Genomic DNA, 26161 nt, shown 5'->3' on the forward strand with positions numbered 1-26161 from the left:
CATGGTATGTTCTTCCATTTGTTAATATCCTCTGCTATTTCCTTTCTGAGGATTTCATAGTTTTCTTTATAGAGGTCCTTCACCTCCTTCGTTAGGTATATTCCTAGGTATTTCATTTTCTTTGAAACTATGGTGAAGGGAGTTGTGTCCTTAATTAGCTTCTCATCTTGACTGTTATTGGTGTACACAAAGGCTACTGACTTGTGGACATTGATTTTATATCCTGAAACATTACTGTATTTTTTGATGACTTCTAGGAGTCTTGTGGTTGAGTCTCTGGGGTTCTCTAAGTATAAGATCATGTCGTCAGCAAAGAGGGAGAGTTTGACCTCCTCTGCTCCCATTTGGATTCCCTTTATTTCCTTGTCTTGCCTAATTGTATTGGCTAGAACTTCCAGCACTACATTGAATAGTAAAGGTGACAGAGGACAACCTTGTCTGGTTCCAGTTCTAAGAGGAAAAGCTTTGAGTTTTACTCCATTCAGTAAAATATTGGCTGTGGGTTTGTCATAGATAGCTTCAATCAGTTTTAGAAATGTGCCACCTATGCCTATACTCTTCAGTGTTCTAATTAGAAAAGGATGCTGGATTTTATCAAATGCTTTTTCTGCATCTATTGAGAGGATCATGTGATCTTTATTTTTGCCTCTGTTAATATGGTGGATAACGTTTATGGACTTGCGTATGTTAAACCAGCCTTGCATCCCTGGGATGAAGCCTACTTGATCATGATGAATGACTTTTTTGATGATAAGCTGTAATCTATTGGCTAGGATTTTGTTGAGAATTTTTGCGTCTATGTTCATGAGTGAGATTGGTCTGAAATTCCCCTTTTTGTTTGGGTCTTTTCCTGGTTTTGGTATCAGGGTGATGTTCGCTTCATAGAATGTGTTGGGGAAGAGTCCTTCTTCCTCAATTTTTTGGAATAATTTCTGCAGTACAGGAATAAGCTCTTCCTTGAAGGTTTGATAGAATTCTGGAGTGAAGCCATCTGGACCAGGGCATTTTTTTGGTTGGAAGATTTTTTATTGTTTCTTTGATCTCAGTGCTTGAAATTGGTCTGTTCAGGAGGTCTATTTCTTCCTGGCTGAGTCTAGGGAGAGGGTGTGATCCCAAATATTGATCCATTTCTTTCACATTGTCAAATTTCTGGGCATACAGTTTCTGGTAGTATTCAGAGATGATCTCTTGTATCTCTGTGGGATCAGTTGTTATTTCCCCTTTATCATTTCTGATTGAGGTTACTAGAGATTTTACTTTTCTATTCCTCGTTAGTCTGGCCAATGGTTTATCTATTTTATTTATTTTTTCAAAAAACCAACTCCTTGTTTCATTAATTTTCTGAATGATTCTTTTGTTTTCAATTTCATTGATCTCTGATTTGATTTTGGATATTTCTTTTCTTCTACTGAGTTTAGGCTTAGATTGTTCTTCTTTTTCCTATTCCATAAGGTGGCTTGTGAGCTTGTTGATGCACTCTCTCTCTGTTTTTCGAATGTAGGCATCTAAAGCGATGAATTTTCCTCTCAAAACTGCTTTTGCAGTATCCCACAGGTTTTGGTAGCTTGTGTCTTCATTGTTGTTATGCTCAAGGAAGTTAATGATTTCCTGTTTTATTTCTTCCTGCACCCATCTGTTATTCAACAGAAGATTGTTTAGTTTCCATGCCTTTGGGTGGGGTCGAGCATTTTTGTTAGAGTTGAGTTCCACCTTTAGTGCCTTATGGTCTGAGAAGATACAAGGTAAAATTTCAATTCTTTTGATTCTGTTGATATTTGTTTTGTGTCCCAGGATATGATCAATTTTGGAGAATGTTCCATGGGGTGATGAGAAGAATGTATATTCTTTATCTTTGGGATGGAGTGTTCTATATGCGTCTATCAAGCACAATTGTTCTAGGGTCTCATTTAAGTCTCTTATATCCTTGTTTAATTTCTGTTTAGAGGATCTGTCCAGCTCTGTAAGAGGAGTGTTAAGGTCCCCTGTTATTATGGTATTATCAGATATCATATTGCTCAGACTAAGTAAGGTCTGTTTCAAGAATCTGGGAGCATTTAAATTGGGTGCATCGATATTTAGAATTGAAATGTCTTCTTGTTGTATTTTTCCCTTGACCAATATAAAGTGACCATCTTTGTCTTTTTTGACTTTAGTTGCTTTAAATCCACATGTATCTGAAAATAAGATTGCAACTCCTCTTTTCTTCTGAATGCCATTTGCCTGAAAAATTGTCTTCCAACCCTTGACTCGGAGCTTTAATTTGTCTTTTGAAGCCAGGTGTGTTTCTTGCAGACAGCAAATGGATGGCTTGTGTTTTTTAATCCAGTCAGCCAATCTATGTCTCTTCAGTGGGGAATTCAAGCCAATTGATAAGTGTGGTAGTATTCTATTCGTCTTATTTTGTGAGAGTCATTGCTTAGTTTTATCTTTTGCATCAGTGTGGAGGTTTGGTTCTGTCCTTTGATTTCTGAGTTCTTACTTTGCTGCTGATCCATTGTGGTGGTCAGTGTGCAGAACAGGTTGAAGTATTTCCTGTAGAGCTGGTCTTGTTGTGGTGAATTTCCTCAATGTTTGTATATCCGTAAATGATTTGATTTCTCCGTCAATTTTGAAGCTTAGCTTAGCAGGGTACAGAATTCTGGGCTGAAAATTGTTCTGTTTAAGTAGATTAAAGGTAGATGACCATTGTCTTCTTGCTTGGAAAGTTTCATTAGAGAAGTCTGCAGTCAATCTGATGGATTTGCCCCTGTAGGTCAACTGGCGCTTACTCCTGGCAGCTTGCAGAATCTTTTCTTTTGTCTTGACTTTGGACAGGTTCATCACAATGTGTCTTGGAGAAGCTTGGTTAGAGTTGAGGCGACCTGGGGTCCGATAGCCCTCTGAAAGCAGTGTGTCAGAATGTTTGGTGATATTTGGGAAATTTTCTGTTATAATATTCTCTAGTATGGCTTCCATTCCTCTGGGGCATTCTTCTTCCCCTTCTGGAATTCCTATAACTCGTATGTTGGAAAGCTTCATAAAGTCCCATAATTCTGACAGTGAACATTCTGCTTTCTCTCTCTTCTTTTCTGCCTCTTTTACTATCTGAGTTATCTCAAAAACTTTGTCTTCTACCTCTGAAATTCTTTCTTCTGCATGGTCTAACCTGTTGCTGATACTTTCCATTGCATCTTTAAGTTCCCTGATTGTTTCATTTCCTTCAGCTCTGCTATATCCTTTTTATATTCTTCATATCGTTCATCTCTGATTTGATTCTGTTTTTGGATTTCCTTTTGGTTATTTTCCACTTTATTAGCAGTTTCCTTCATCGTTTCCATCATTTCTTTCATTGTTTTCAACATGTGTATTCTAAATTCCCTTTCTGTCATTCCTAACATTTCTGTATAGGTGGAATCCTTTGCAGTAGCTACCTCATGGTCCCTTGGCGGGGTTGTTCTGGACTGGTTCTTCATGTTGCCTGGAGTTTTCTGCTGATTCTTCATCACGAGTGATTACTTTTATCTGTTTCCTTGCCCTAATTTTCCTTTCACTTCCTCTTGCTCTTTAAGTTCTCGTGCCTGTGGACTAAGGGTTACAGGACCAGAAGGGTGAGAAGGTTGAAGAGCAAAAAAGGGATGAAAGAAAGGAGGACCGATTGATAAGAAAAAAAAAACGAAAAATAGAGAAAGGAGAGGGGGTGGGTAAAAGGAATATTGACAAAAAGAAGAGAGGCACAGAAAGAGGGAGACAGATCAATATAGGTGTACAGTAGGGTACTTTGATACAACCTTAAAAAAAAAACCACCTTCTGGGGGTGCCCATTTGGGTGGTTCCCTTGAGGTCAGCAGCTCTTTGCTAACCTGATCAGACACAGTACCCCACCTCCACCAAGTAGAGAGGAAAGACAGAAATGCTATAAATCAAACCAAAACAAGCAAACAGAAAACTTTACGGGATAAAATTGGCTGGAAAAACCAAGTAATAGCGGTAGAAACACTAACAAAAATGAAGTTCTAATTATTGAAATAGGCAGCAATGGGAAATTATAATTAAACTAGAAAAATTGAGAAAGAAAAAGGATCTGTATGGAAAAGTTTGGACTTAAAAAACAAAACAACAATCAACAACATCAAAATAAACAAAAAAAACAACCAAACCAAAAAAAACAAACAAACAAACAAAAAACACAACCAAAAACAAAGCAGTATGTATATGTTATTGAACATTGTGTGGGCAACACGTGGTCTTCTGGGGTATGAGATGTTAATCACAGTTCTGATATGACTGGAGGCTGCTAGTTTCTCAAACCCCAGCAGGTAGACACCCTAAATCTCTCTTCAGCCCACTTAAAAGGCACTTTGAACTTGTTCAGTTACTGAGCAGAAGCTTTCTCAGGGAAGTGCTTGTCGCTGGAATCACTGCTGACGTGGCTATCCACTTACCCTGTGTGTCAAAACTGGTCTCCCTCTGCCCCCGAGGGTTAGGGCTGCAAGGCGGCTCAGACCCTGCCTGTAGGCTACTTGGTCGCTGGGTTACCAGCTCCCACCCAATTCCAGCTCTACGACCCTGAGGGCGGAGCTTGCCGGGGCAGATTGCTCACAATGTCTGCCTGTGACCCAGAGCCAAACACTATTAGCTCTGTCTGGCTCAGCAGCTCAGACTGGGGCCCTAGACAAAGGCCAAAGTTCTCCGCACTTCCACTCAGGCTCTCCCCAAGGCAGTTCAGCTGAGTGCCAAGTCCAGAGACACCAAAACAGTTCACAGGTAAGGCCTTTCTGGTTTGCAGTCTTGCTGCTACTGAACTTAAACAGTTGCGGGCGGGTTTAGACTGATTGACCACACGCGACCACTTGCCGGTTTTCCACTGTTTTAGTCCTCCTCTTGGGGTCCAGAAGTCTCTCGTGGACTCCCTGTATCCTCTCAGGGGTGATGATAGGGAGATCCTGCCAGCCAGAGATGCCTGGAGTCCTATCTCCCCAGACTCACGGTGCCCAGATGCAAGGAAGCTGCCCCTCGGCCGCCATCTTGCTCCGCCTCCCAAAGCAGTATTCTAATTGTGAAAATAAGACACACACAAACAACAGTGCACATTTGCAAGAGTGTTTGGGAACAAAAGCATGTACATCAAACAGTGTGGAATTAATTCTGGGGGTGGGAGTGCAGATTAAAGGGAGTAAGTGGAAGAGTCAGCAAGAGAGAGAACATGGTCTTTCCTGGACTGGTGATGATGTGCCATGAACAGGGTTAGGGTTACCACTCACCTCCCCCGCCCTACCATCGCACCAAAGATCCAATTTAAAATAAAAGGAAATACCGTTGTTACTACATTCTCTGCTATACAGATGAGGCAGCTGAGGCTTGGAGGGTTTGAAGAACTAGCCCAAGTTTATGGAGGTGGTGGGAGGTCCCTTGAGGGAATGAGAGGGCAGAGAGATTCCCGACAAAATGCTTCTCCTTGGGGATGCTGCCACGACCCCAGCCCGTGTACGTCTGACCCACATAACAGAGTAACGTGAGACTTGTGTGAACTAAAGTCGCTGCTGCTCATTTTAGTGTTCTTGCCTGGGACCAGGGAGAACTTCTCCACGTACTAATGTGCTGCTTTCTGAACGGGAGGACTTGGAAAAGCGCTCCCATTGGCCCTGTACCTGTCACTAGCCAAAGCTTCTGTGAGAGGCATCATCTGGAGGCAGTGGTACTTGTCAGGTGGGGCCTGGGCAGACACAGACCTCAGCTGTTATCTCCAAGGCTGCTTTCAATCTCTTTCTCTTTTACGTCTGTCAACAGGAGTCCCAAATGGTTTATGTTGAGCTTAGAAAACAGGTCTGGGTTTAGCTGGTGGCCTCAGCCACCGAGCTCTGTACGGGAGGGATGGCCTCAGCCATACTGGTGTTCTGTGTGAGAGGACCAAGGAGCACTTGCCCTCAAAGGGCACTTGTCTCTGGAGCTGTACTACTGTCTGCCTGAAAACCTAATTCACTCTTTACCAAGCTCCCTGGGTGAGGTTTTCAGGAGAAAGCAAAGGTAGGAACAGCCCCACCAAACCTGTAGTGATCTGGTTAGCAGATTGTGCAGGGAGCACATACAAGGCTTTTCATTCTGGGAATTATTAGAAGAAAAAAATACACATTTGTCTGAGTCACTCACGCTGCTGGATTGGGGAAACCTGAAATCAGTTTGGTGTCATTTTTAACAATAGTGTAACAGTATTAAACCTACAGCAGTGTTGTTCAGTACAACAGGGGCACTGATAGAAATGACGGCCTCTGCCCACAGCTCATCTGCCTGCTCTGTGGGGCGCAGGCCTGAGGCTGACATCCTCTCATCCCTCCCTCACACAGCCTTGTGTTTTGCTGCTGAGAAGCCCAAAGTCAAACAGGTTAAACAACTTAACCAAGAACAGAGCCAGAAGATGACTGAGGTGTGACAGCCTCCCCAGTACCTGCCCCAGCCACACAGATCTTCTGTCCCAGCACCAGTACCCTAGTCTGTCCTGGGGAGGGTTGGAAGCCCAGAGGACTGAGTAAAAACATCTCCCAAGGCCCAGAATCATGCTTGTCTTAAAGTGAGGGCTCTCATGTTGGGACTGGTCTTTCCTTACCTTACCTTGCCTTGCCTAGAGACAGATCCTGTGTTATCTTCAGAAATGTCCATTCAGGTGAGAAAGGGGTCCACCCAATATACCTGTATGACCGGGGTGTAGACCCTGCTGGTCTGCACTGGTGCAGGCTTCCTCGTGGTGTCTTGAGAGCTGGTGTCCTGGGAGGTTTCCCTGGTTTGGGAGGCTTGGCCTGGTCTGCGGGAGTGTAGAAGGCAGGAGAGGGATGGCCAGCACAGGGGTTTAGGGCTGCTCCTCAAGAGCAAAGGCCCTGGAATAACAGTGGAGGCTCCAGGACCATCAATGTGAGTCCACAATGTTCCCTGCTTTGGTGCTTACCAGGTCACACTCTCCCTTCAGTCCTTTGCAGCCAGTGCCCCAAAGCGTGTCACACCCACTGCTGTTTGCTCCGGCCCTCCCTTGGGTTTCCTCTTTCTTAGGATATTTTGTCCTAATAGGAAATAATGCTGAAAATAAAAAATCAAATATATTTATTTGATTGATAAAATAAATGAAAAATAAAATACTACTGCTCATAATAGGTGACGGGAACCTTTCTAGTTGCTTTACAGAGATGATTTCATTTGATCCTCTGCAGAACCTTATATAAATTATTACCCCCAAATGGCTTTTGGAGAAACTAAAGCTTGGAAAGGTTAAGAAACTAGTTCAAGGTCGCCCAGCCAGAACATCGAGGAGCAGGGAACAGAACCCTATTCTGTTTTCCTTCAAAGCTTGGGATACTTTGTACTTGACCACGCTGCCTATAAAATGAGGATGGTAATAACAGTTGCTCTGCTCTCTTTGCAAGCCTGCGGTGAGGATCAAATGAGACAGTAATTGGAAAAGCACTTTGAAAATTGTAAAGCACTGTATAAATAATACGGTATTATTCTAATGTATCACTGGCTACAAAAACACTGCTTAAACATTTCATTTAAGAGAAGACACACCAAACCATTATTCAGTAAGATAACACCATATGTGATCCTTTCATCATTCCAAGAATGTTTATGAAGCCCACCAAGCCAAAGCCATTAGGAAGGTTTTGCTTTCTGGGTAGGCTCAGCAAACTTGGAGTAAGCTCAAGATATCTTCCAATAGCCAGGAAGTGAGAAGGAAGAGACTGCACTAATGTCAGAGAATTACATGTCCTTTCCTAGACTCTGGGAGTTTAAAATATATGCTTTCAATAGATTAGACTATTCCTAGGAGCTGCTTTCCAGGAGTTGAATGGGAATCCCTTTGGTGCTATAATAATATATAATAATAATATAATTGCCCTGTCCCTGGATCTGGCTCCTATGGAAGTGACAGTTAAGAAAGTCCAGGCTGCCTTTCCACATCCAACAATAGAAAATAATAACAGTGCTGGAAGGGAGCAAGATGGCAGCCGAGTAACAGCTTCCTTGCATCTGGGCACCGTGAGTTTGGGGAGATAGGACTCCAGGCATCTCTGGCTGGTGGGAACTGCCTATCATCACTCCTATGAGGATACAGGGAGTCCGCGAGAGACTTCTGGACCCCAAGAGGAGGAGTAAAACCGTGGAAAACCGGCAAGTGGTCGCGTGTGTTCAATCCGTATAAAACCGCCCACAACTTCCACAGGCACAAGAACTTAAAGAGCAAGAGGAAGTGAAAGGAAAATTAGGGCAAGGAAACAGATAAAACAAATCACTCATGAGGAAGAATCAGCAGAAAACTCCAGGCAACATGAAGAACCAGTCTAGAACAACCCCACCAAGGGACCGTGAGGTAGCTACTGCAGATGATTCCACCAGTATAGAAATGTTAGGAATGACAGAAAGGGAATTTAGAATACACATGTTGAAAACAATGAAAGAAATGATGGAAACAATGAAGGAAATTGCTAATAAAGTGGAAAATAACCCAAAAGGAAATCCAAAAACAGAATCAAATCAGAGATGAACGATATGAAGAATATAAAAAGGATATAGCAGACCTGAAGGAACTGAAACAGTCAATTAGGGAACTTAAAGATGCAATGGAAAGTATCAGCAACAGGTTAGACCATGCAGAAGAAAGAATTTCAGAGGTAGAAGACAAAGTTCTTGAGATAACTCAGACAGTAAAAGAGGCAGAAAAGAAGAGAGAGAAAGCAGAACGTTCACTGTCAGAATTATGGGACTTTATGAAGCGTTCCAACATACGAGTTATAGGAATTCGAGAAGGGGAAGAAGAATGCCCCAGAGGAATGGAAGCCATACTAGAGAATATTATAAAAGAAAATTTCCCAAACATCACCAAAGATTCTGACACACTGCTTTCAGAGGGCTATCGGACCCCGGGTCGCCTCAACTCTAACCGAGCTTCTCCAAGACACATTGTGATGAACCTGTCCAAAGTCAAGACAAAAGAAAAGATTCTGCAAGCTGCCAGGAGTAAGCGCCAGTTGACCTACAGGGGCAAATCCATCAGAGTGACCGCAGACTTCTCTAATGAAACTTTCCAAGCAAGAAGACAATGGTCATCTACCTTTAATCTACTTAAACAGAACAATTTTCAGCCCAGAATTCTGTACCCTGCTAAGCTAAGCTTCAAAATTGACGGAGAAATCAAATCATTTACGGATATACAAACATTGAGGAAATTCACCACAACAAGACCAGCTCTACAGGAAATACTTCAACCTGTTCTGCACACTGACCACCACAATGGATCAGCAGCAAAGTAAGAACTCAGAAATCAAAGGACAGAACCTAACCTCCACACTGATGCAAAAGATAAAACTAAGCAATGGACTCTCACCAAATAAGACGAATAGAATACTACCACACTTATCAATTATCTCCATAAATGTTAATGGCTTGAATTCCCCACTGAAGAGACATAGATTTGCTGACCGGATTAAAAAACACAAGCCATCCATTTGCTGTCTGCAAGAAACACACCTGGCTTCAAAAGACAAATTAAAGCTCCGAGTCAAGGGTTGGAAGACAATTTTTCAGGCAAATGGAATTCAGAAGAAAAGAGGAGTTGCAATCTTATTTTCTGATACATGTGGATTTAAAGCAACTAAAGTCAAAAAAGACAAAGATGGTCACTTTATATTGGTCAAGGGAAAACTACAACAAGAACACATTTTAATTCTAAATATTTATGCACCCAATTTAAATGCTCCCAGATTCTTGAAGCAGACCTTACTCAGTCTGAGCAATATGATATCTGATAATACCATCATAACAGGGGACTTTAACACACCTCTTACAGACCTGGACAGATCCTCTAAACAGAAATTAAACAAAGATGTAAGAGATTTAAATGAGACCCTAGAACAATTATGCTTGATAGACGTATATAGAACACTCCACCCGAAAGATAAAGAATATACATTCTTCTCATCACCCCATGGAACATTCTCCAAAATTGATCATATCCTGGGACACAAAACAAATATCAACAGAATCAAAAGAATTGAAATTTTACCTTGTATCTTTTCAGACCATAAGGCACTAAAGGTGGAACTCAACTCTAACAAAAATGCTCGACCCCACCCAAAGGCATGGAAATTAAACAATCTTCTGTTGAATAACAGATGGGTGAAGGAAGAAATAAAACAGGAAATCATTAACTTCCTTGAGCATAACAACAATGAAGACACAAGCTACCAAAACCTGTGGGATACTGCAAAAGCAGTTTTGAGAGGAAAATTCATCGCGTTAGATGCCTACATTCGAAAAACAGAAAGAGAGCACATCAACAATCTCACAAGAGATCTTATGGAATTGGAAAAAGAAGAACAATCTAAGCCTAAACTCAGTAGAAGAAAAGAAATATCCAAAATCAAATCAGAGATCAATGAAATTGAAAACAAAAGAATCATTCAGAAAATTAATGAAACAAGGAGTTGGTTTTTTGAAAAAATAAATAAAATAGATAAACCATTGGCCAGACTAACTAGAAATAGAAAAGTAAAATCTCTAATAACCTCAATCAGAAACGATAAAGGGGAAATAACAACTGATCCTACAGAGATACAAGAGACCATCTCTGAATACTACCAGAAACTCTATGCCCAGAAATTTGACAATGTGAAGGAAATGGATCAATATTTGGAATCACACCCTCTCCCTAGACTTAGCCAGGAAGAAATAGACCTCCTGAACAGACCAATTTCAAGCACTGAGATCAAAGAAACAATAAAAAAGCTTCCAACTAAAAAATGCCCTGGTCCAGATGGCTTCACTCCAGAATTCTATCAAACCTTCAAGGATGAGCTTATTCCTGTACTGCAGAAATTATTCCAAAAAACTGAGGAAGAAGGAATCTTCCCCAACACATTCTATGAAGCAAACATCACCCTGATACCAAAACCAGGAAAAGACCCAAGCAAAAAGGAGAATTTCAGACCAATCTCACTCATGAATATAGATGGAAAAATTCTCAACAAAATCCTAGCCAATAGATTACAGCTTATCATCAAAAAAGTCATTCATCATGATCAAGTAGGCTTCATCCCAGGGATGCAAGGCTGGTTTAACATACGCAAGTCCATAAACGTTATCCACCATATTAACAGAGGCAAAAATAAAGATCATATGATCCTCTCAATAGATGCAGAAAAAGCATTTGATAAAATCCAGCATCCTTTTCTAATTAGAACACTGAAGAGTATAGGCATAGGTGGCACATTTCTAAAACTGATTGAAGCTATCTATGACAAACCCACAGCCAATATTTTACTGAATGGAGTAAAACTGAAAGCTTTTCCTCTTAGAACTGGAACCAGACAAGGTTGTCCTCTGTCACCTTTACTATTCAACATAGTGCTGGAAGTTCTAGCCAATACAATTAGGCAAGACAAGGAAATAAAGGGAATCCAAATGGGAGCAGAGGAGGTCAAACTCTCCCTCTTTGCTGACGACATGATCTTATACTTAGAGAACCCCAGAGACTCAACCACAAGACTCCTAGAAGTCATCAAAAAATACAGTAATGTTTCAGGATATAAAATCAATGTCCACAAGTCAGTAGCCTTTGTGTACACCAATAACAGTCAAGATGAGAAGCTAATTAAGGACACAACTCCCTTCACCATAGTTTCAAAGAAAATGAAATACCTAGGAATATACCTAACGAAGGAGGTGAAGGACCTCTATAAAGAAAACTATGAAATCCTCAGAAAGGAAATAGCAGAGGATATTAACAAATGGAAGAACATACCATGCTCATGGATGGGAAGAATCAACATTGTTAAAATGTCTATACTTCCCAAAGCAATCTACCTATTCAATGCCATTCCTATCAAAGTACCTACATCGTACTTTCAAGATTTGGAAAAAATGATTCTGCGTTTTGTATGGAACCAGAAAAAACCCCGTATAGCTAAGGCAGTTCTTAGTAACAAAAATAAAGCCGGGGGCATCAGCATACCAGATTTTAGTCTGTACTACAAAGCCATAGTGGTCAAGACAGCATGGTACTGGCACAAAAACAGAGACATAGACACTTGGAATCGAATTCAACACCAAGAAATGAAACTAACATCTTACAACCACCTAATCTTTGATAAACCAAACAAGAACATACCTTGGGGGAAAGACTCCCTATTCAATAAATGGTGTTGGGAGAACTGGATGTCTACATGTAAAAGACTGAAACTGGACCCACACCTTTCCCCACTCACAAAAATTGATTCAAGATGGATAAAGGACTTAAACTTAAGGCATGAAACAATAAAAATCCTCCAAGAAAGCATAGGAAAAACACTGGAAGATATTGGCCTGGGGGAAGACTTCATGAAGAAGACTGCCATGGCAATTGCAACAACAACAAAAATAAACAAATGGGACTTCATTAAACTGAAAAGCTTCTGTACAGCTAAGGACACAATAACCAAAGCAAAGAGACAACCTACACAATGGGAAAGGATATTTGCATATTTTCAGTCAGACAAAAGCTTGATAACCATGATCTATAGAGAACTCAAATTAATCCACATGAAAAAAGCCAACAATCCCTTATATCAATGGGCAAGAGACATGAATAGAACTTTCTCTAAAGACGACAGACGAATGGCTAACAAACACATGAAAAAATGTTCATCATCTCTATATATTAGAGAAATGCAAATCAAAACAACCCTGAGATATCATCTAACCCCAGTGAGAATGGCCCACATCACAAAATCTCAAAACTGCAGATGCTGGCGTGGATGTGGAGAGAAGGGAACACTTTTACACTGCTGGTGGGACTGCAAACTAGTACAACCTTTCTGGAAGGAAGTATGGAGAAACCTCAAAGCACTCAAGCTAGACCTCCCATTCGATCCTGCAATCCCATTACTGGGCATCTACCCAGAAGGAAAAAAATCCTTTTATCATAAGGACACTTGTACTAGACTGTTTATTGCAGCTCAATTTACCATTGCCAAAATGTGGAAACAGCCTAAATGCCCACCAACCCAGGAATGGATTAACAAGCTGTGGTATATGTATACCATGGAATACTCTTCAGCCATTAAAAAAAATGGAGACTTTACATCTTTCGTATTAACCTGGATGGACGTGGAAGACATTATTCTTAGTAAAGCATCACAAAAATGGAGAAGCATGAATCCTATGTACTCAATCTTGATATGAGGACAATTAATGACAATTAAGGTTATGGGGGGGGAAGCAGAAAGAGGGATGGAGGGAGGAGGGTGGGGCCTTGGTGTGTGTCACACTTTATGGGGGCAAGACATGATTGCAAGAGGGACTTTACCTAACAATTGCAATCAGTGTAACTGGCTTATTGTACCCTCAATGAATCCCCAACAATAAAAAAAAAAAAAAAAGGAAAAAAAAAAGAAAATAATAACAGTAATCACAACCTGTACAGTGTAGACAAACACATTGGCTATCCAAGCAATGTAACTAGGACAAAGCTTTCTGTGCCTTAATGTCCTTATTGCCAATATGGGAATAATAACAGCACCTAGCTTTTAAGTCTGTTGTGATGACTAAATGAACAATTAGAACTGTGCCTGCCGCGTAGTAAGCCCGTAAAACTTTCCTCATGCTACAACACGGGGAATAGAATGATAAAGACACTAAATTCAACTGTCATGACTAAGGGCCTCCAAGGTGTTAGATATTATGTTCCCACTTTATGTGCATTAAATATTTAATCATAGCAACTATCAGAAAGAGATTATGCTCATCCCCCCGCCCCCAATTTCTAGATACGGAAACTGAAGTGAGAGGACTCTATTTGATAATCTGAATTGCTCTGTTAAGATTTATTTGTTAATCTTACTGCTTGCCCAGATTGTGAAGGCCTGGTAGCCAGCAGCAAGTGTCCTGTCCCTGGATCTGGTTGATAATGAGAGTGAGGAGAACTGTCGAGTCCTGAGGGAAAGGAGGCTCCTCTGGAAGTGACAGTTAAGAAAGTCCAGGCTGCCTTTCCACGTCTTTTCAGGGTTCTGGAGCTAATCAGTGATTACCCATGTAGAGCTATTCTTGAAGCAACTTTGAATCAGATTTTAAGGTTTTAGAAATAATTAGTGGGGTCTGGGTGTGGTGGCTCACCCTGTCTGGGAGGCCAAGGCAGGTGGATCACTTGAGCTCAGGAGTTCAAGCCCAGCTTGTGCAAGAGCAAGACCCCATCTCTACTATTAGCTGGGCGTGGTGGGAGTCCCAGCTACTTGGGAGACTGAGGCAGGAGGATCGCTTGAGCTCAAGAGTTTGAGGAGGTTGTGAGCTAGACTGATGCCAGGGAACTCTAGCCTGGGCAACAAAGTGAGACTTTGTATATGCGTTTCTCTCTCTCTCTCTTTCTATATATATATATAATATATACAGCAGGGAAGGAGTGTGGGGCTTGTACCCTGTACCCTGAGGAATGGTCCAGTTTCCAATGATGTTAATTTAGGATGACATCACAACAGTTCCCAGCATTTCCTTCCTTTAGCTCCTCTTTGTCCAGGAGGACAATGTCCTCATTCTTTGAGTGGAGGAGTGTTTTGCCTTCAAATTCTAACAGACCCAACTCTGAATCCAGGTTCTGTTGTCAACTAGCTGCATAATTTTGACTTGAGATAAATTTCTCAGATCCCTGGTTTCCACGTCTACTAAGGAATCCTTCCTGGCCAGGTTATCGTGAAGCTCAAATGAAATGCAAAGGGATGGAAAGTGCCCTATCCCTGGCTGCTCATGCCGAGTAGTTAGTAAACAGTAGTTCCCTTCCTTTCTCTTAGTAAAGCACATGTAGCCCTTTCTAAACAGGCCTCAGTCTGTTTATTAATATAACACTGTCTCTTTTTCTGTGTGTCTGATAGTTCATGAAGACCAAGTCGAAACATGCTGTTCCCAAATTCTGCCACAGAAATGAGATCATCTGTATGGAATGGCCTAAGCTCAACTCCTGGAACAAAAATGGGCTCTAAATGAGCTGGAATGAATGAGGGAGGCAGAGGGTGGAGATGGGCGTGCTGGCAGTATTTTCTCCAGAGGCATTTCTAGACTTCCCTGGGAACCTCAGTTTTAAGAAAGCCTCGAAGGAGGGCTGTAGGGTGGAAAGTGCCTGACCAATGAGAAATCAAGCTCTGGGCCTATGTACTGCCCTCCCCCAACTAAATGTTTTTCTCCCTACCCCGCAGGCCGGACCGCAGCCAATCACAGTTAAGCCTGTGGTTTGTCTATCCTTGGAAGAGTGCCACAGGGAACAGGATTATATTAAGTGCACCGTGATGGCTGCAGTTCAGACAGGGCACTGTCCCTGGCTAATCCCACATGGGATACTAGCCCTGCAAATGTGATCAGTGTGTGAGCCAGCTACTCCTGTGCCTGTGGACTTCATGTTGACTTTCCTTGTATCAAACATAAGCTCCTGAAAGAGCTCTGTGCAGAAGGCCGTTGAGGGCTCATGCAGCCTCCAGAAACTGATTTGGGGATGCGTGGCGATGTAGTCTCCTAGAATTGCATTCAGGAGTTTGACTTCATGTGTATTTTCATCCTTATGTTTCTTTTGGTGCTATTCCTTGCGTTGGATAGCTGGAAATGGATGATACACGATATAAAGTCTCTTTGGCTTCTGCAGTCACACATTATTTATCTGACATTGTCAGCTCATTAACTGCTCCACCTGAGTGAATTTTCAACTAGTCAAAGCTTTCCCCATTAAATGCCAAATGGTTTGTTGTTTAATGGAAATCTTCCTTAATGAATTACCCATAGACCTCTGCCTTCCCCAGGAAGGCTGCCCTTCCCCGACTGTGTGGCCGTCGCTGTCGCTGTGGGTGGCACTGCCAGGCAGCTCTGAGTTCCCAGCGTCTGTGGAGCCAGACTCAGTGCTGCCTGCTGCAGGGCCTCCACTCTTTCTCCTCAGTGTAGTTTGTGGATTATCTGCCTCCATCTCCTTTCCTGCTCTCAATTTGTTGTCTGGTCGACTCTGAACTGAGTGATCTGATAGTGAAGCTTGTGGAAAGTGTTTACAGCTTGTGAGTGAGCATCTTTTGAGTTTCTAATGAGCAAGAGCCTCAGTGCATCAGTGACTGGGCTCCAGTTTGTTAGATATTTATTTACCTAGTCTGGCAAATCCAAATGTTGGTTGGTTGGAACTTCCAGTTACTGTAGGTTGAACATCCCTAATCAAAAAATCCAAAATTTAAAATGCTGTAAAATCCAAAACTTTTTGAGTGCCAACATGATATCACTGGTGGAAAATTCTACATCTGACCTCATGCGATTGGTTCCAGTCAAAACACAGTCAAAACTTTGTTTTATGCACAAAATTATTAAAAATATTGTGGCTAGGTGTGGTAGTTTATGGCTGTAATCCCAGTACTCTGGGAGGCTGGGGCAGGTGGATTGCCTGAGCTCACAGGTTCGAAACCAGCCTGAGCATGAGCAAGACCTTGTCTCTAAACATAGCTGTGTGCTGTAATGGGTGCCTGTAGTCCTAGCTACTCGAGAGGCTGAGGCAAGACGATGGCTTGAGCCCAAGATTTTGAGGTTGCTGTGAGCTGTGACGCTACAGCACTCTACAGAGGATCACAAAGTGATCCTAAATAATAAATAAATATTTATTACATAATATTTATTTATCCTAAATAAATAACTAAATAAAATGTGTATAAAATTACCTTTAGACTATGTGCATAAGGTTTGGGTATGAAGCATAAATGAATTTCGTCTTTAGACTTACCTTCTATTCCCAACATCTCATTAGGTACATGCAAATATTCCAAAATTCGAAAAAGTACAAAATCTTAAGATTTTCAGGTAACGGGTGCTCAACCTGTGCTATCTAAGGGCCTCCTTTAAGTGGGATTTACAAGGCTTCTGAGGGGTGATGTCATCTCTCCTTTACAGCCAGGCACTGAGCTGAGCATTGGCTGTCTAGACACACATGGGCCCTGCCTTTGGGATTCTGAAAGGATAGGAGGGAGAAAATGTAAAAATACGTAGATATATACGTGAAAAACAGCATAGAGGAGACTATGACTAGGTTCTTTTTAGCTCCAAGCAGGGAGTGATGTCTGCTTGGAAGGATGAAAGATGGGAGGAGACAATTTGCTCTCTCTGCCTCCTTTTAAAATTTCATGTATAAGGCGGCGCCTGTGGCTCACAGGAGTAGGACGCCAGCCCCATATGCCAGAGGTGGTGGGTTCAAACCCAGCCCCAGCCAAAAACTGCAAAAAATAAAAATAATTTAAAATTAAGTTCATGAATGTCAAAAATCAGCTCTTAAAATTAATTGAACTTGGGTTACATGATGACTTGTTGACAATGCTCGATATGCTGATTTTCTTCTTCCAAGGAACAACACACAAAAAGGCACTAAGAACTATGGGCAACCATAATTAATTTGTCAAATATCAGGAGAAAAGTTAGCCTATAGAATAGATGACCTCAAACTAAAAAATCACTGGTAATCAATGGTCAATAAAGGTTTTGCCTTCTGATATATGTGTGTGTGTGTGTATGTGAACACATGTATATATGTACATATATATAATTGATACCATATACATATATATGAAAAATAAAAGACGCATAAAAAGTTAAGCTTGCTTACAGGTATTTAAGAATATATTATCTAAATCCAATCATCAATGTTAGTTGCCAATATTTCTATTTTCCAAAATGTGTTTAAATGGTAAATTTATCTATAGACAGAAAGACACCATAGCATCAACTTAACATGTAATAGTTGTGTAGGAGTTAAGATTTAATAAAAAAAAAAATGACAAAATAAAAAGATAAAAAATAAAAAATAAAAATAATAAAAATAAATTTCATGTATGCTTTTCTGTATTTTTCTCGTTCCTACATTAATAAACATTCACCAATTATGTTCCTTGTACTGAGATTACAGGAATGAATGAAACAGATATGAACCCTGTTCTAATTTGAATATCAAAGGATGAGTGAGGAGGAGGAGGAAAGGGATGGAAATGGGCACCTCAAGAAGGGCAGATGTGTCTGGTGAGCTGTCATTTTTTTTTTTTTTTGTAGAGACAGTTTCACTTTATTGCCACGGTAGAGTGCTGTGGCGTCACACAGCTCACAGCAACCTCCAACTCCTGGGCTTAGGCAATTCTCTTGCCTCAGCCTCCTGAGTAGCCGGGACTACAGGCGCCCGCCACAACGCCCGGCTATTTTTTTGTTGCAGTTTGGCCGGGGCCGGGTTTGAACCTGCCACCCTCAGTATATGGGGCCGGTGCCCTACTCACTGAGCCACAGGTGCTGCCCTGGTGAGCTGTCATTTACATGGCTGGAATGACAGGAGACAGGTTGTAAAGGACTTTTTATGCTCTGCTGAGGACTTCCCCCCCACCCCCTTCACAGGTAGGGAACTTGTTCATAGGGCAGACACAGTTTTGTGCCCCCCATCACAGTGACCCCAGATTCCTGTTTGGGTGTGTTATGAACAAGGTCCATTCTTCAGCCCCCCTGCTCTGAGCACATCCCTCCGCTGAGGACTTTAAAATTTCAAGCGCAAGAGCTGCCCAGTGAAGATGTCACCATAGGACGGGTGGATAGTGTCACGAACCAAACCCACAGCATCTAATAAATTGAGTGTGATTCTCAATTTCACCTTTAGGTCCTAAATTTTGGGTTTTCTGCCTCAGTTACTCATAATGTGTCGATGGCTTTTCTGTCACTGTTCCTGCCTTTCCTCTTCTTTTCCTTGAACACCATCGTGCAGATCCTGCTTAGCCTCCCTGCACCCTTAGTGCCTCAGCCGTGGACTGGGAGTGGTAATCTTTGTATCACACTGGCTTTTAATTTAGATTATTTAAGTATATCATTCTGATCACTAATGTAAAGACAAGTGCTCTCAGAGAGCAACAGTAAATCAGTTTTAATTTATCATTGCGTTGAAGCTAGAAGAAAACCTGAGGGAAGTGTTCTCAGAGGTTTTAAGGAGAACAACATTCTCTGTGCATTTTCAATGTTCCTCAGTCCCCACTTGGCTGGAACAACTACCTCTGGCTTCAGTTAGCTATTTACATTCTTCTATTTTCATATAAATTGTGCTATATTAGCATATGTTTCACACTGTGACCTAGTGTTTCCCAGATCCTTTAAGCCAGGCTATTTGTACATTAGTCAACTTCAACGGAAGGAAAATTGCAAATTGAGTACAGACCGTAGCCTGGCCACGTTGCCCATGCTGTCATGCTGAAATGGATCCTTTGTTCTAAGAAGATTTGCTGTGAAATACAGTCGGTTTACATTAAAGAGTCCTCTGTGTATTTAAGGCTTAATTGTTTCAGGGCCTTCATTAATTCTTGAACTGCAAGACCTAGATTTTCTTTTCTTGTATCTTTTCTATAATAATGGAAGTCAGTGTTTCCAAAAAAAATAACAAATTGGTCCTCATTAAAACGGAATTGGAAATGGTTTTCTGGTAATGTGTTTTGCAAACAATGAGAGAATCTGATTGTAAATCAACTCCAGGACCCAGTCATCTCAGGGTCTAGGCTGGGAAGCTACAGGATAAAAGGTAGTCTGCATTTTTATGGAAAAATAAAATAATTTTTACTTTTGTAGTTGATGAACTGCTTGTCTTGTCATACAGTTCTACAGTTGGAGGGATCTCGGGGAGTCATTTAATCCAGCCCCTTTCTGGAATAGCCTTTGCCTAAGTATCTCTGACGTGGACATCCAGTCTCTACTCGAACACTTCCAACCACCAGCAGCTCATTCCTTTAAAAAAATGTGGTTAAATGTAAATATATATAGCATAAAATGACTATTTTAATCATTTTTAGGTATACAGTTCAGTAGCTTTAAGTACATATCACAGTGCCATTGCCACTGTTCAACTGCAAAACATGCTCAAGGTAACTCTGTGCCCCTTACATACTGTTTATTTTTCCTACCACCTTCCCCAGCTCCTGGCAACCAGCATTCTACTTTCTGCCCCGTGTATTTGACTGTTGTAGGTGCTTCACACAAGTGGAATCATCCAGCATTTGCCCTCTGTAACTGTGGCCTCTTTCAGGTACTGTCTTAAAGGTTCATCCCTATTGGAGTATGGGCTACTATTCTCTTCCTTTTTAAGGCTGAGTAATATTACATTGTTTATCCATCTATCCATCCAGGGACACTTGGTTGCTTCTACATTTGGCTGTCACAAATGCTGCTGTGGACATGGGTATGCATATTTGAGTCCTTACTTGTAGTTTTGTTGGGTATATATATCCAAAAGCAATTCCAGAAGCGGAATAACTGGATCATATGGTGACTCTGTATAACTCTTTTTTTTTTTTTTTTGGGGGGGGTGGGTGGGGAACCACCATAGTTTTTCACAGTGGCTGTACCATTTTACGTTTCAGTTAGCACAAGGTTTTCTGATTTCTCCACATCTTTGCCATTTTCACTCCTTTCTTAGACCGTGTTACACATTGGTGAGAGCCTGGACTTCATGGACTACGGCTTTGAAATCCAGGTCAGCCACATACTGTCTGTTAATTTGGACAAATAGTTTATTCTGTCTTATCCTCAGAATTTTTTGGAAAAAAATTTTTGTTTGGGTTTTTTTTGGGGGGGGAGGGGGTTAAAATGAGGTTAATAAGAGATAATTGCTTTTTTATTTTTTTTTGAGAGAGGATCTTGCTTTGTTACCCAGGCTTGAGTGCAGTGGCATGATCATAGCTCACTACAGCCCTTAGCTCCAGGCTGAAGTGATCCTCCTGTCTCAGCCTCCCAAATAGTTGGGACTGCGGGGGATACGTAGCATTCCTGCTTCTCTATTCTTGTGATGCTTTACTAAGAAGAATGTGTTCCACCTCCACCCAGGTTAATATAAAAGATGTGAAGTCTCCATCTCTTGTAATGGCTGAAGAGTATTCCATGGTGTACATATACCACAGCTTGTTAATCCATTCCTGAGTTGATGGGCATTTACGCTGTTTGCACATTTTGGCAATTGTACATTGACCTGCAATAAACAGTCTAGTGCAAATGTCCTTATGATAAAAGATTTTGTTTCTTCTGAGTAGATGCCTAGTAATGGGATTGCAGGATCAAATGGGAGGTCTAATTTGAGTTCTTTGAGGGTTCTCCATTCTTCCCTTCCAAAAAGGTTGTATTTGTTTTCAGTCCCTCCACAGAGCTAATGCTTTTAAGTTTCTTTAAGGTTCAGAAAGTGAGGCCTAGGTGTGACCTGGCAACAAAGAAGATAGCTGTTAACCATCAAGGGCATTACAGAAGCTGGTGATGTGGCTGTCACAAAACACGATGACCCTTCTCTCACCCCCCAACTGCCCTGTGTGATTGGCTGCCACTTGGCTTCACTGTGGAGAAAGCGCTATATGACCCTGAGAAAGGGGAATGCAAATGCCTGTAGTGAGTCTGTCTGGTGTAAGTTCCCAGACCCGCACTTTAACACTATTACCTTTGGGGGAGAATTACTTGGTTACATTTATTTGTTTTGTGTGAACTTTCTTAAAAAGAGAAACACCCCAGGTATGTGTCAATAGAGTCTATGATATTAAGTAAGGTGTGACATATTAGATGGCAGAGAATGGAAGGAACAGCTCTATAGTAGCTCTGCAGAGCTGCTCTTTTTTGATATTTATATTTAGAGATAGACCATATAACACACACCTAGTAAGAAGCTTTTTGTTTGTTTTTTGAGACAGAGTCTCACGCTGTCACCCAAAGTAGAGTGCTATGGTGTCATAGCTCACAGCAACCTCCAACTCCTGGACTCAAGCGATTCTCCTGCCTCCACCTCCCAAGTAGCTGGGACTACAGGCACCTGCCACAACGCCCAGCTATTTTTTGGTTGCAGATGTCGTTGTTGTATGGCAGGCCTGGGCTACATTCAAACCCGCCAGCTCAGGTGAATGTGGCTGGCGCCTTAGCTGCTTGAGCCACAGGTGCCGAGCCCTGGCTAGTTTTTTTTTTTTTAGAGATGGGATCTCACTCTTGCTCAGGCTGGTTTCAAACTCCTGAGTTCAAGCAATCCACTTGCCTTGGCCTCCCAGGAGCTAGAATTACAGACATAAGAGGTTTTGATTAGTAATGGGTTAAACAGAAGCTACTAAAGAGCAGAGGAAAGAACTATGGGTTCAAGTTTAATTTGGCTCCTTTTTAGCATTGAAATTTGGCACATCAATGCTAAAAACATTAGTATTTGATTTTTTCTTCACTAAAATGGGGATAATAACACATCAACAAATTTTTGTGAAAATGGATAAATGTGTTTTGCAAACTATAATGGCTTCAAAGCAATTTTGGAACTCTTTCTGGAAATGGCCATAGAACTATCATCATATAAGGCCTGACAATTAAGTTTTTGAACTCATCCTAGAAAAAGTGCTTTGCAGGTGGAATAGGCGCTGATACGAGTGAGTGGCTTCCCGAGGGAGTCCACAGTGACATTCAGCAAGGAGGCGTGTAGTACTTTTTCTAGGATGAATTTGTGAACTTAATTGTCCGACCTCATATACACACTACCAGTAAACTATAGGGTGCCCCAAAAGTCCCCATCAGAGGGAAAATGGGAGATGGTAGCTACATGTACTTTTATTTATAAAATATTTGCTACAAAATTTTTCAGAGAGGCATTCAACATGTAGAGCATATTTGGTAAATAGTCTATAAAATTTTTATCAAATATTTTGTAAATAAAAGTGAATTTAACTATAAGTTCCCATTGCCTCTACTATAGTGACTTTACGGGTGGCTCTTGGGACACCCTGCAATATATTATGGCCAATACTGCCATGGAAATATTGTACAAAGTATTATTGTATACATGTTTGAGGACACCTGTAAAATTAAATTTCTTCTAAGTGGAATTGTTCACACAGTATTTGCATTTTAAATTTTCATAGAAATTGCCAAGTTGTGGGGGTGGTGCCTGTGGCTCAAAGGGGCAGGGCGCCGGTCCCATACGCCAGAGGTGGTGGGTTCAAACCCAACCCTGGCCAAAAAAAAAAAAAAAAAAAAGAAATTGCCAAGTTGTACCAATTTGTACTCTTACCAGTGTAAGGACTCTTAACTTCTTTTGTTTTTCCAATCTTTGGAAAAATAATAGCTCATTATATTTTAGTTTACGTTTTTACATTATCAGTAAGCTTAGCATGTCCTGTGCTTAAGGACCCCTTCTGTTTCCTTATCTGCAAATTGTCTTTTCATATCCTCTGCATACTTATCAATAGCATTCTTACATATTTTTTCTTACGTTGTAGAAACGTCTGCTTACAGCAATTTGACACCTAGCCCCTGCTCTTTTGAGCTGTAATAATTTTGTCTTTTTTTGTCTGTCATGTTTTTTGACCTTTTTTTATTTGCAGTTTTCCTCATAGAATTTTTTTTTTTTTTTAATGAGACAGAGTCTCACGTTGCTGCCCTGGGTAGTGCCACGGCTTCATCATAACTTACAGCATTCTCCAGTATTTGGGTTCAAGTGATCCTTTTGCCTCAGCTTCCTGAGTAGCTGGGACTACAGGCACCTGCCACAATGCCCAGCTATTTTTCTTTTTTCTTTCTTTTGAGACAGAGTCTCACTATGTCACCCTGGGTAGAGAGCTGTGGCATCACAGCTCACAGCAATCTCAAACTCTTGGGCTTAAGTGATTCTCTTGCCTCAGCCTCCCTAGTAGCTGGGACTACAGGTGCTCACTACAATGCCCGGCTATTTTTTAGTTGCAGTTGTTATTGCTGTTTAGCTGGCCCCTAGGAGCTTGGGAGCTGGCCACCAGCCTCCCAAGTATGTGGCATAACCACCGAGTTACGGGCGCAGAGCCAAAGCCCAGCTATTTTTCTATTTTTGGTAGAGACGGGGTCTCACTCTTGCTCAAGCTGGTCTCAGACTCCTGAGCTGAAGCAATCCACCTGTCTTGGCCTTCCACAGAGCTAGGATTATAGGCATGAGCCACTGTTAGTGCCCCTTGTAGCGTTGTTTTAAGGTACCCAAATTGTCACCTTTCTTTTTATGGGTTTTAGATTGTCGTATCAAACCTTGAAAAGCTCTTTGCTCTATAATCTTTTAAAATACATTTCTCCCACTTGCTGGGGATACACTTTTTTGATGGGGGCCTTGAAGCAGCAGGTCAGGAACAATGCAGACAGTGGTGAAGGTTTCGTGGGGAAAGGCTGGCAGAAGAGGCGCTCCTGGTGGATGGGCTGCAATTATGAACTCAAAGGAGAGGCAGCAAAACACCCCCCATCCTGTTGTTTCTCTCTCCCAAGCCGTTCCACCAGACATAACACATTCCCCAAATATCATTCCTGACTGAAAATGAAAAGCCGCATTCTGGATGGGAAAGGTAGAAACTATCTCTGAGCCGCCTCTTATCAGCAGAAGATCCAGGTTCCTGTCTTGGTGGGAGACCCCATCCATCACGGGCACAGTAGCACAGGCCGTTCCTGCTCACTGCAGCGGCTGAAAGGCTCCTGAGACTCTGCTGTTTGACAGTCTCGGGAGGAGGAAGAGCCGGCCCTCCCTTTTCACATAGGAGTGGCTTTTTGGCCAATCCACAGTGTGGTCTTGGATTTTTGTGGGATGTTCCCATGGCTGCAACTACAAATAGGTAGGTTGCTTAAGGGCTGCAGGCGAAAGTACATTTCATTTCACTTCATCCTGTTTCCTTCATATCTGAAAACAGAAGCTGTCTTGGCAGATCGATGACCGATGGAAAATACTAGTCACAGAATTAATTGCATGGAAAATTATTTTATTTCTAATAAGAGAAAATTATTTATTTTCTAGCAAGGGAATGAAAAAATGTGTGTTGGATGAGGGAATAACCAAATCTCCATGTTTGAATAGTGATTGTTATTAGTGGAACTCAATATTTGTGCATGTGAAAATATTATGGATATCATTGTTGTAGGGAGATGCTGTACTTTTGCCTCCCCTAAGTTTGGTCACATGAACCCCCCATGGGGCCTGTCCGACTGGGGAGCACAGGAGGCACTTGGCTGCAGTGAAGGAAAGATCCTCTCTCTCTTTGTCTTCTGCCTTCAGATTCCGAAGCTCATTTCTGAAGGCATGAGGATATTCTAAGTCTGATTAATTTATTCAATAGAAAGGTTATGGGCTTTGGAATCACAGAGACAGGACTTAAAAAGCCTGGCCGTGTCCCTCTATGGTGTTAGACAAGCTCCTGACCTCAGCGGGCCTTGGTGTGTTCATCTGTAAACGGGTATGTATTACCCCCAAATAATTCCATACAACAAAACAACCCTCCCAACAGCAAACATTTATTTAGCTCATAGATAAACAGCTATTAATTTTTATTATAGTTACTGTCACAAGCAAGTGATTGGGTGGTTCTCTGATCTGGGCTGAGCCAAGCTGATGTTGGCACATTCTGTTCTCCAGAGCAGGGCCGGATTCAGTGGTGGGGATGTACACTCATCTCTTTATGGGAGGAGATGGAGAAAGACAGGGGTACAGAAAAGAATGGATTGTACCCCCTTTACAACCTACCACACTATCTTATAGAAATAAATGTGAAACTTTATGGGGGCAAGACATGATTGCAAGAGGGACTTTACCTAATTTTTAATTGCAATCAGTGTAACCTGGCTTATTATACCCTCAATGAATCCCCAACAATAAAAGGAAAAAAAGAAATAAATGTGAAAATATACAGAGAGTGCAACCACCATATCACGTGTACATTCAGGAAAGCATTTCTTGAGTGCCTACTATGTGTTAAATGCAAGGCCTAATGCTGTGAGTATGGCAGGGGTCAGCAAAGCCTCGTCCCCAGCCTCAGGAAGTGACAGTCATAGTAAAAAAAGATGCAACTGAAGCAATCGTGGGGCAAAGCAAGCATGTTAAGAGAGTGGATAAAATACTGTGGGATTTCAGAAGAGGGAGGAATTGAAGAGGCTGTGGGAACGGGTTCTGGCTACAAGTTATGCTCTGTTTAATGTCTCTCTCTATTTAATTTTAATTATTGATCTCTCCAGGCTATCAATAATGACATGGTGTGGGAGATCTAGTCCAGACGAGTGAAGCATTTTAAACTGGTGCAATCCAAGGTGAATTAAGTATTTGAGCGTTGCCAGCCATCTAGATACCACACGCCCAGGCTAATGTGGCTGGAGCAGACCCATCCAACTATCTCGCAGGATAATAGTAATCCTCCTACATTTACTTGTC

General features: G+C 41.6%; 1 protein-coding gene and 1 non-coding gene across 4 annotated transcripts in view; one reads left to right on the forward strand and one right to left on the reverse strand.

Moving 5' to 3' along the window:
• The window catches only part of ROR1 (receptor tyrosine kinase like orphan receptor 1), a 475596-nt gene that overhangs the window by 218577 nt on the left and 230858 nt on the right, over nt 1–26161 (forward strand). Inside the window, exon 1 of one of the 3 annotated variants that reach the window (XM_053576768.1) lies at nt 20435–20482. The exons of the other annotated variants lie outside the window; for them this stretch is intronic. The gene's annotated coding sequence lies outside the window, so the exon portion shown is untranslated. Of the gene's footprint in view, nt 1–20434; nt 20483–26161 lie in introns of those variants that run through there. 3 annotated transcript variants of the gene reach the window in all.
• Nucleotides 18369–18495, reverse strand: LOC128575725 (small nucleolar RNA SNORA11). The gene has a single exon (XR_008377135.1). It is a non-coding gene; the product is annotated as a small nucleolar RNA SNORA11 (small nucleolar RNA).

This window comes from Nycticebus coucang, chromosome 22 (genome assembly GCF_027406575.1).
Source record: "Nycticebus coucang isolate mNycCou1 chromosome 22, mNycCou1.pri, whole genome shotgun sequence".
Lineage (NCBI taxonomy): Eukaryota > Metazoa > Chordata > Mammalia > Primates > Lorisidae > Nycticebus > Nycticebus coucang.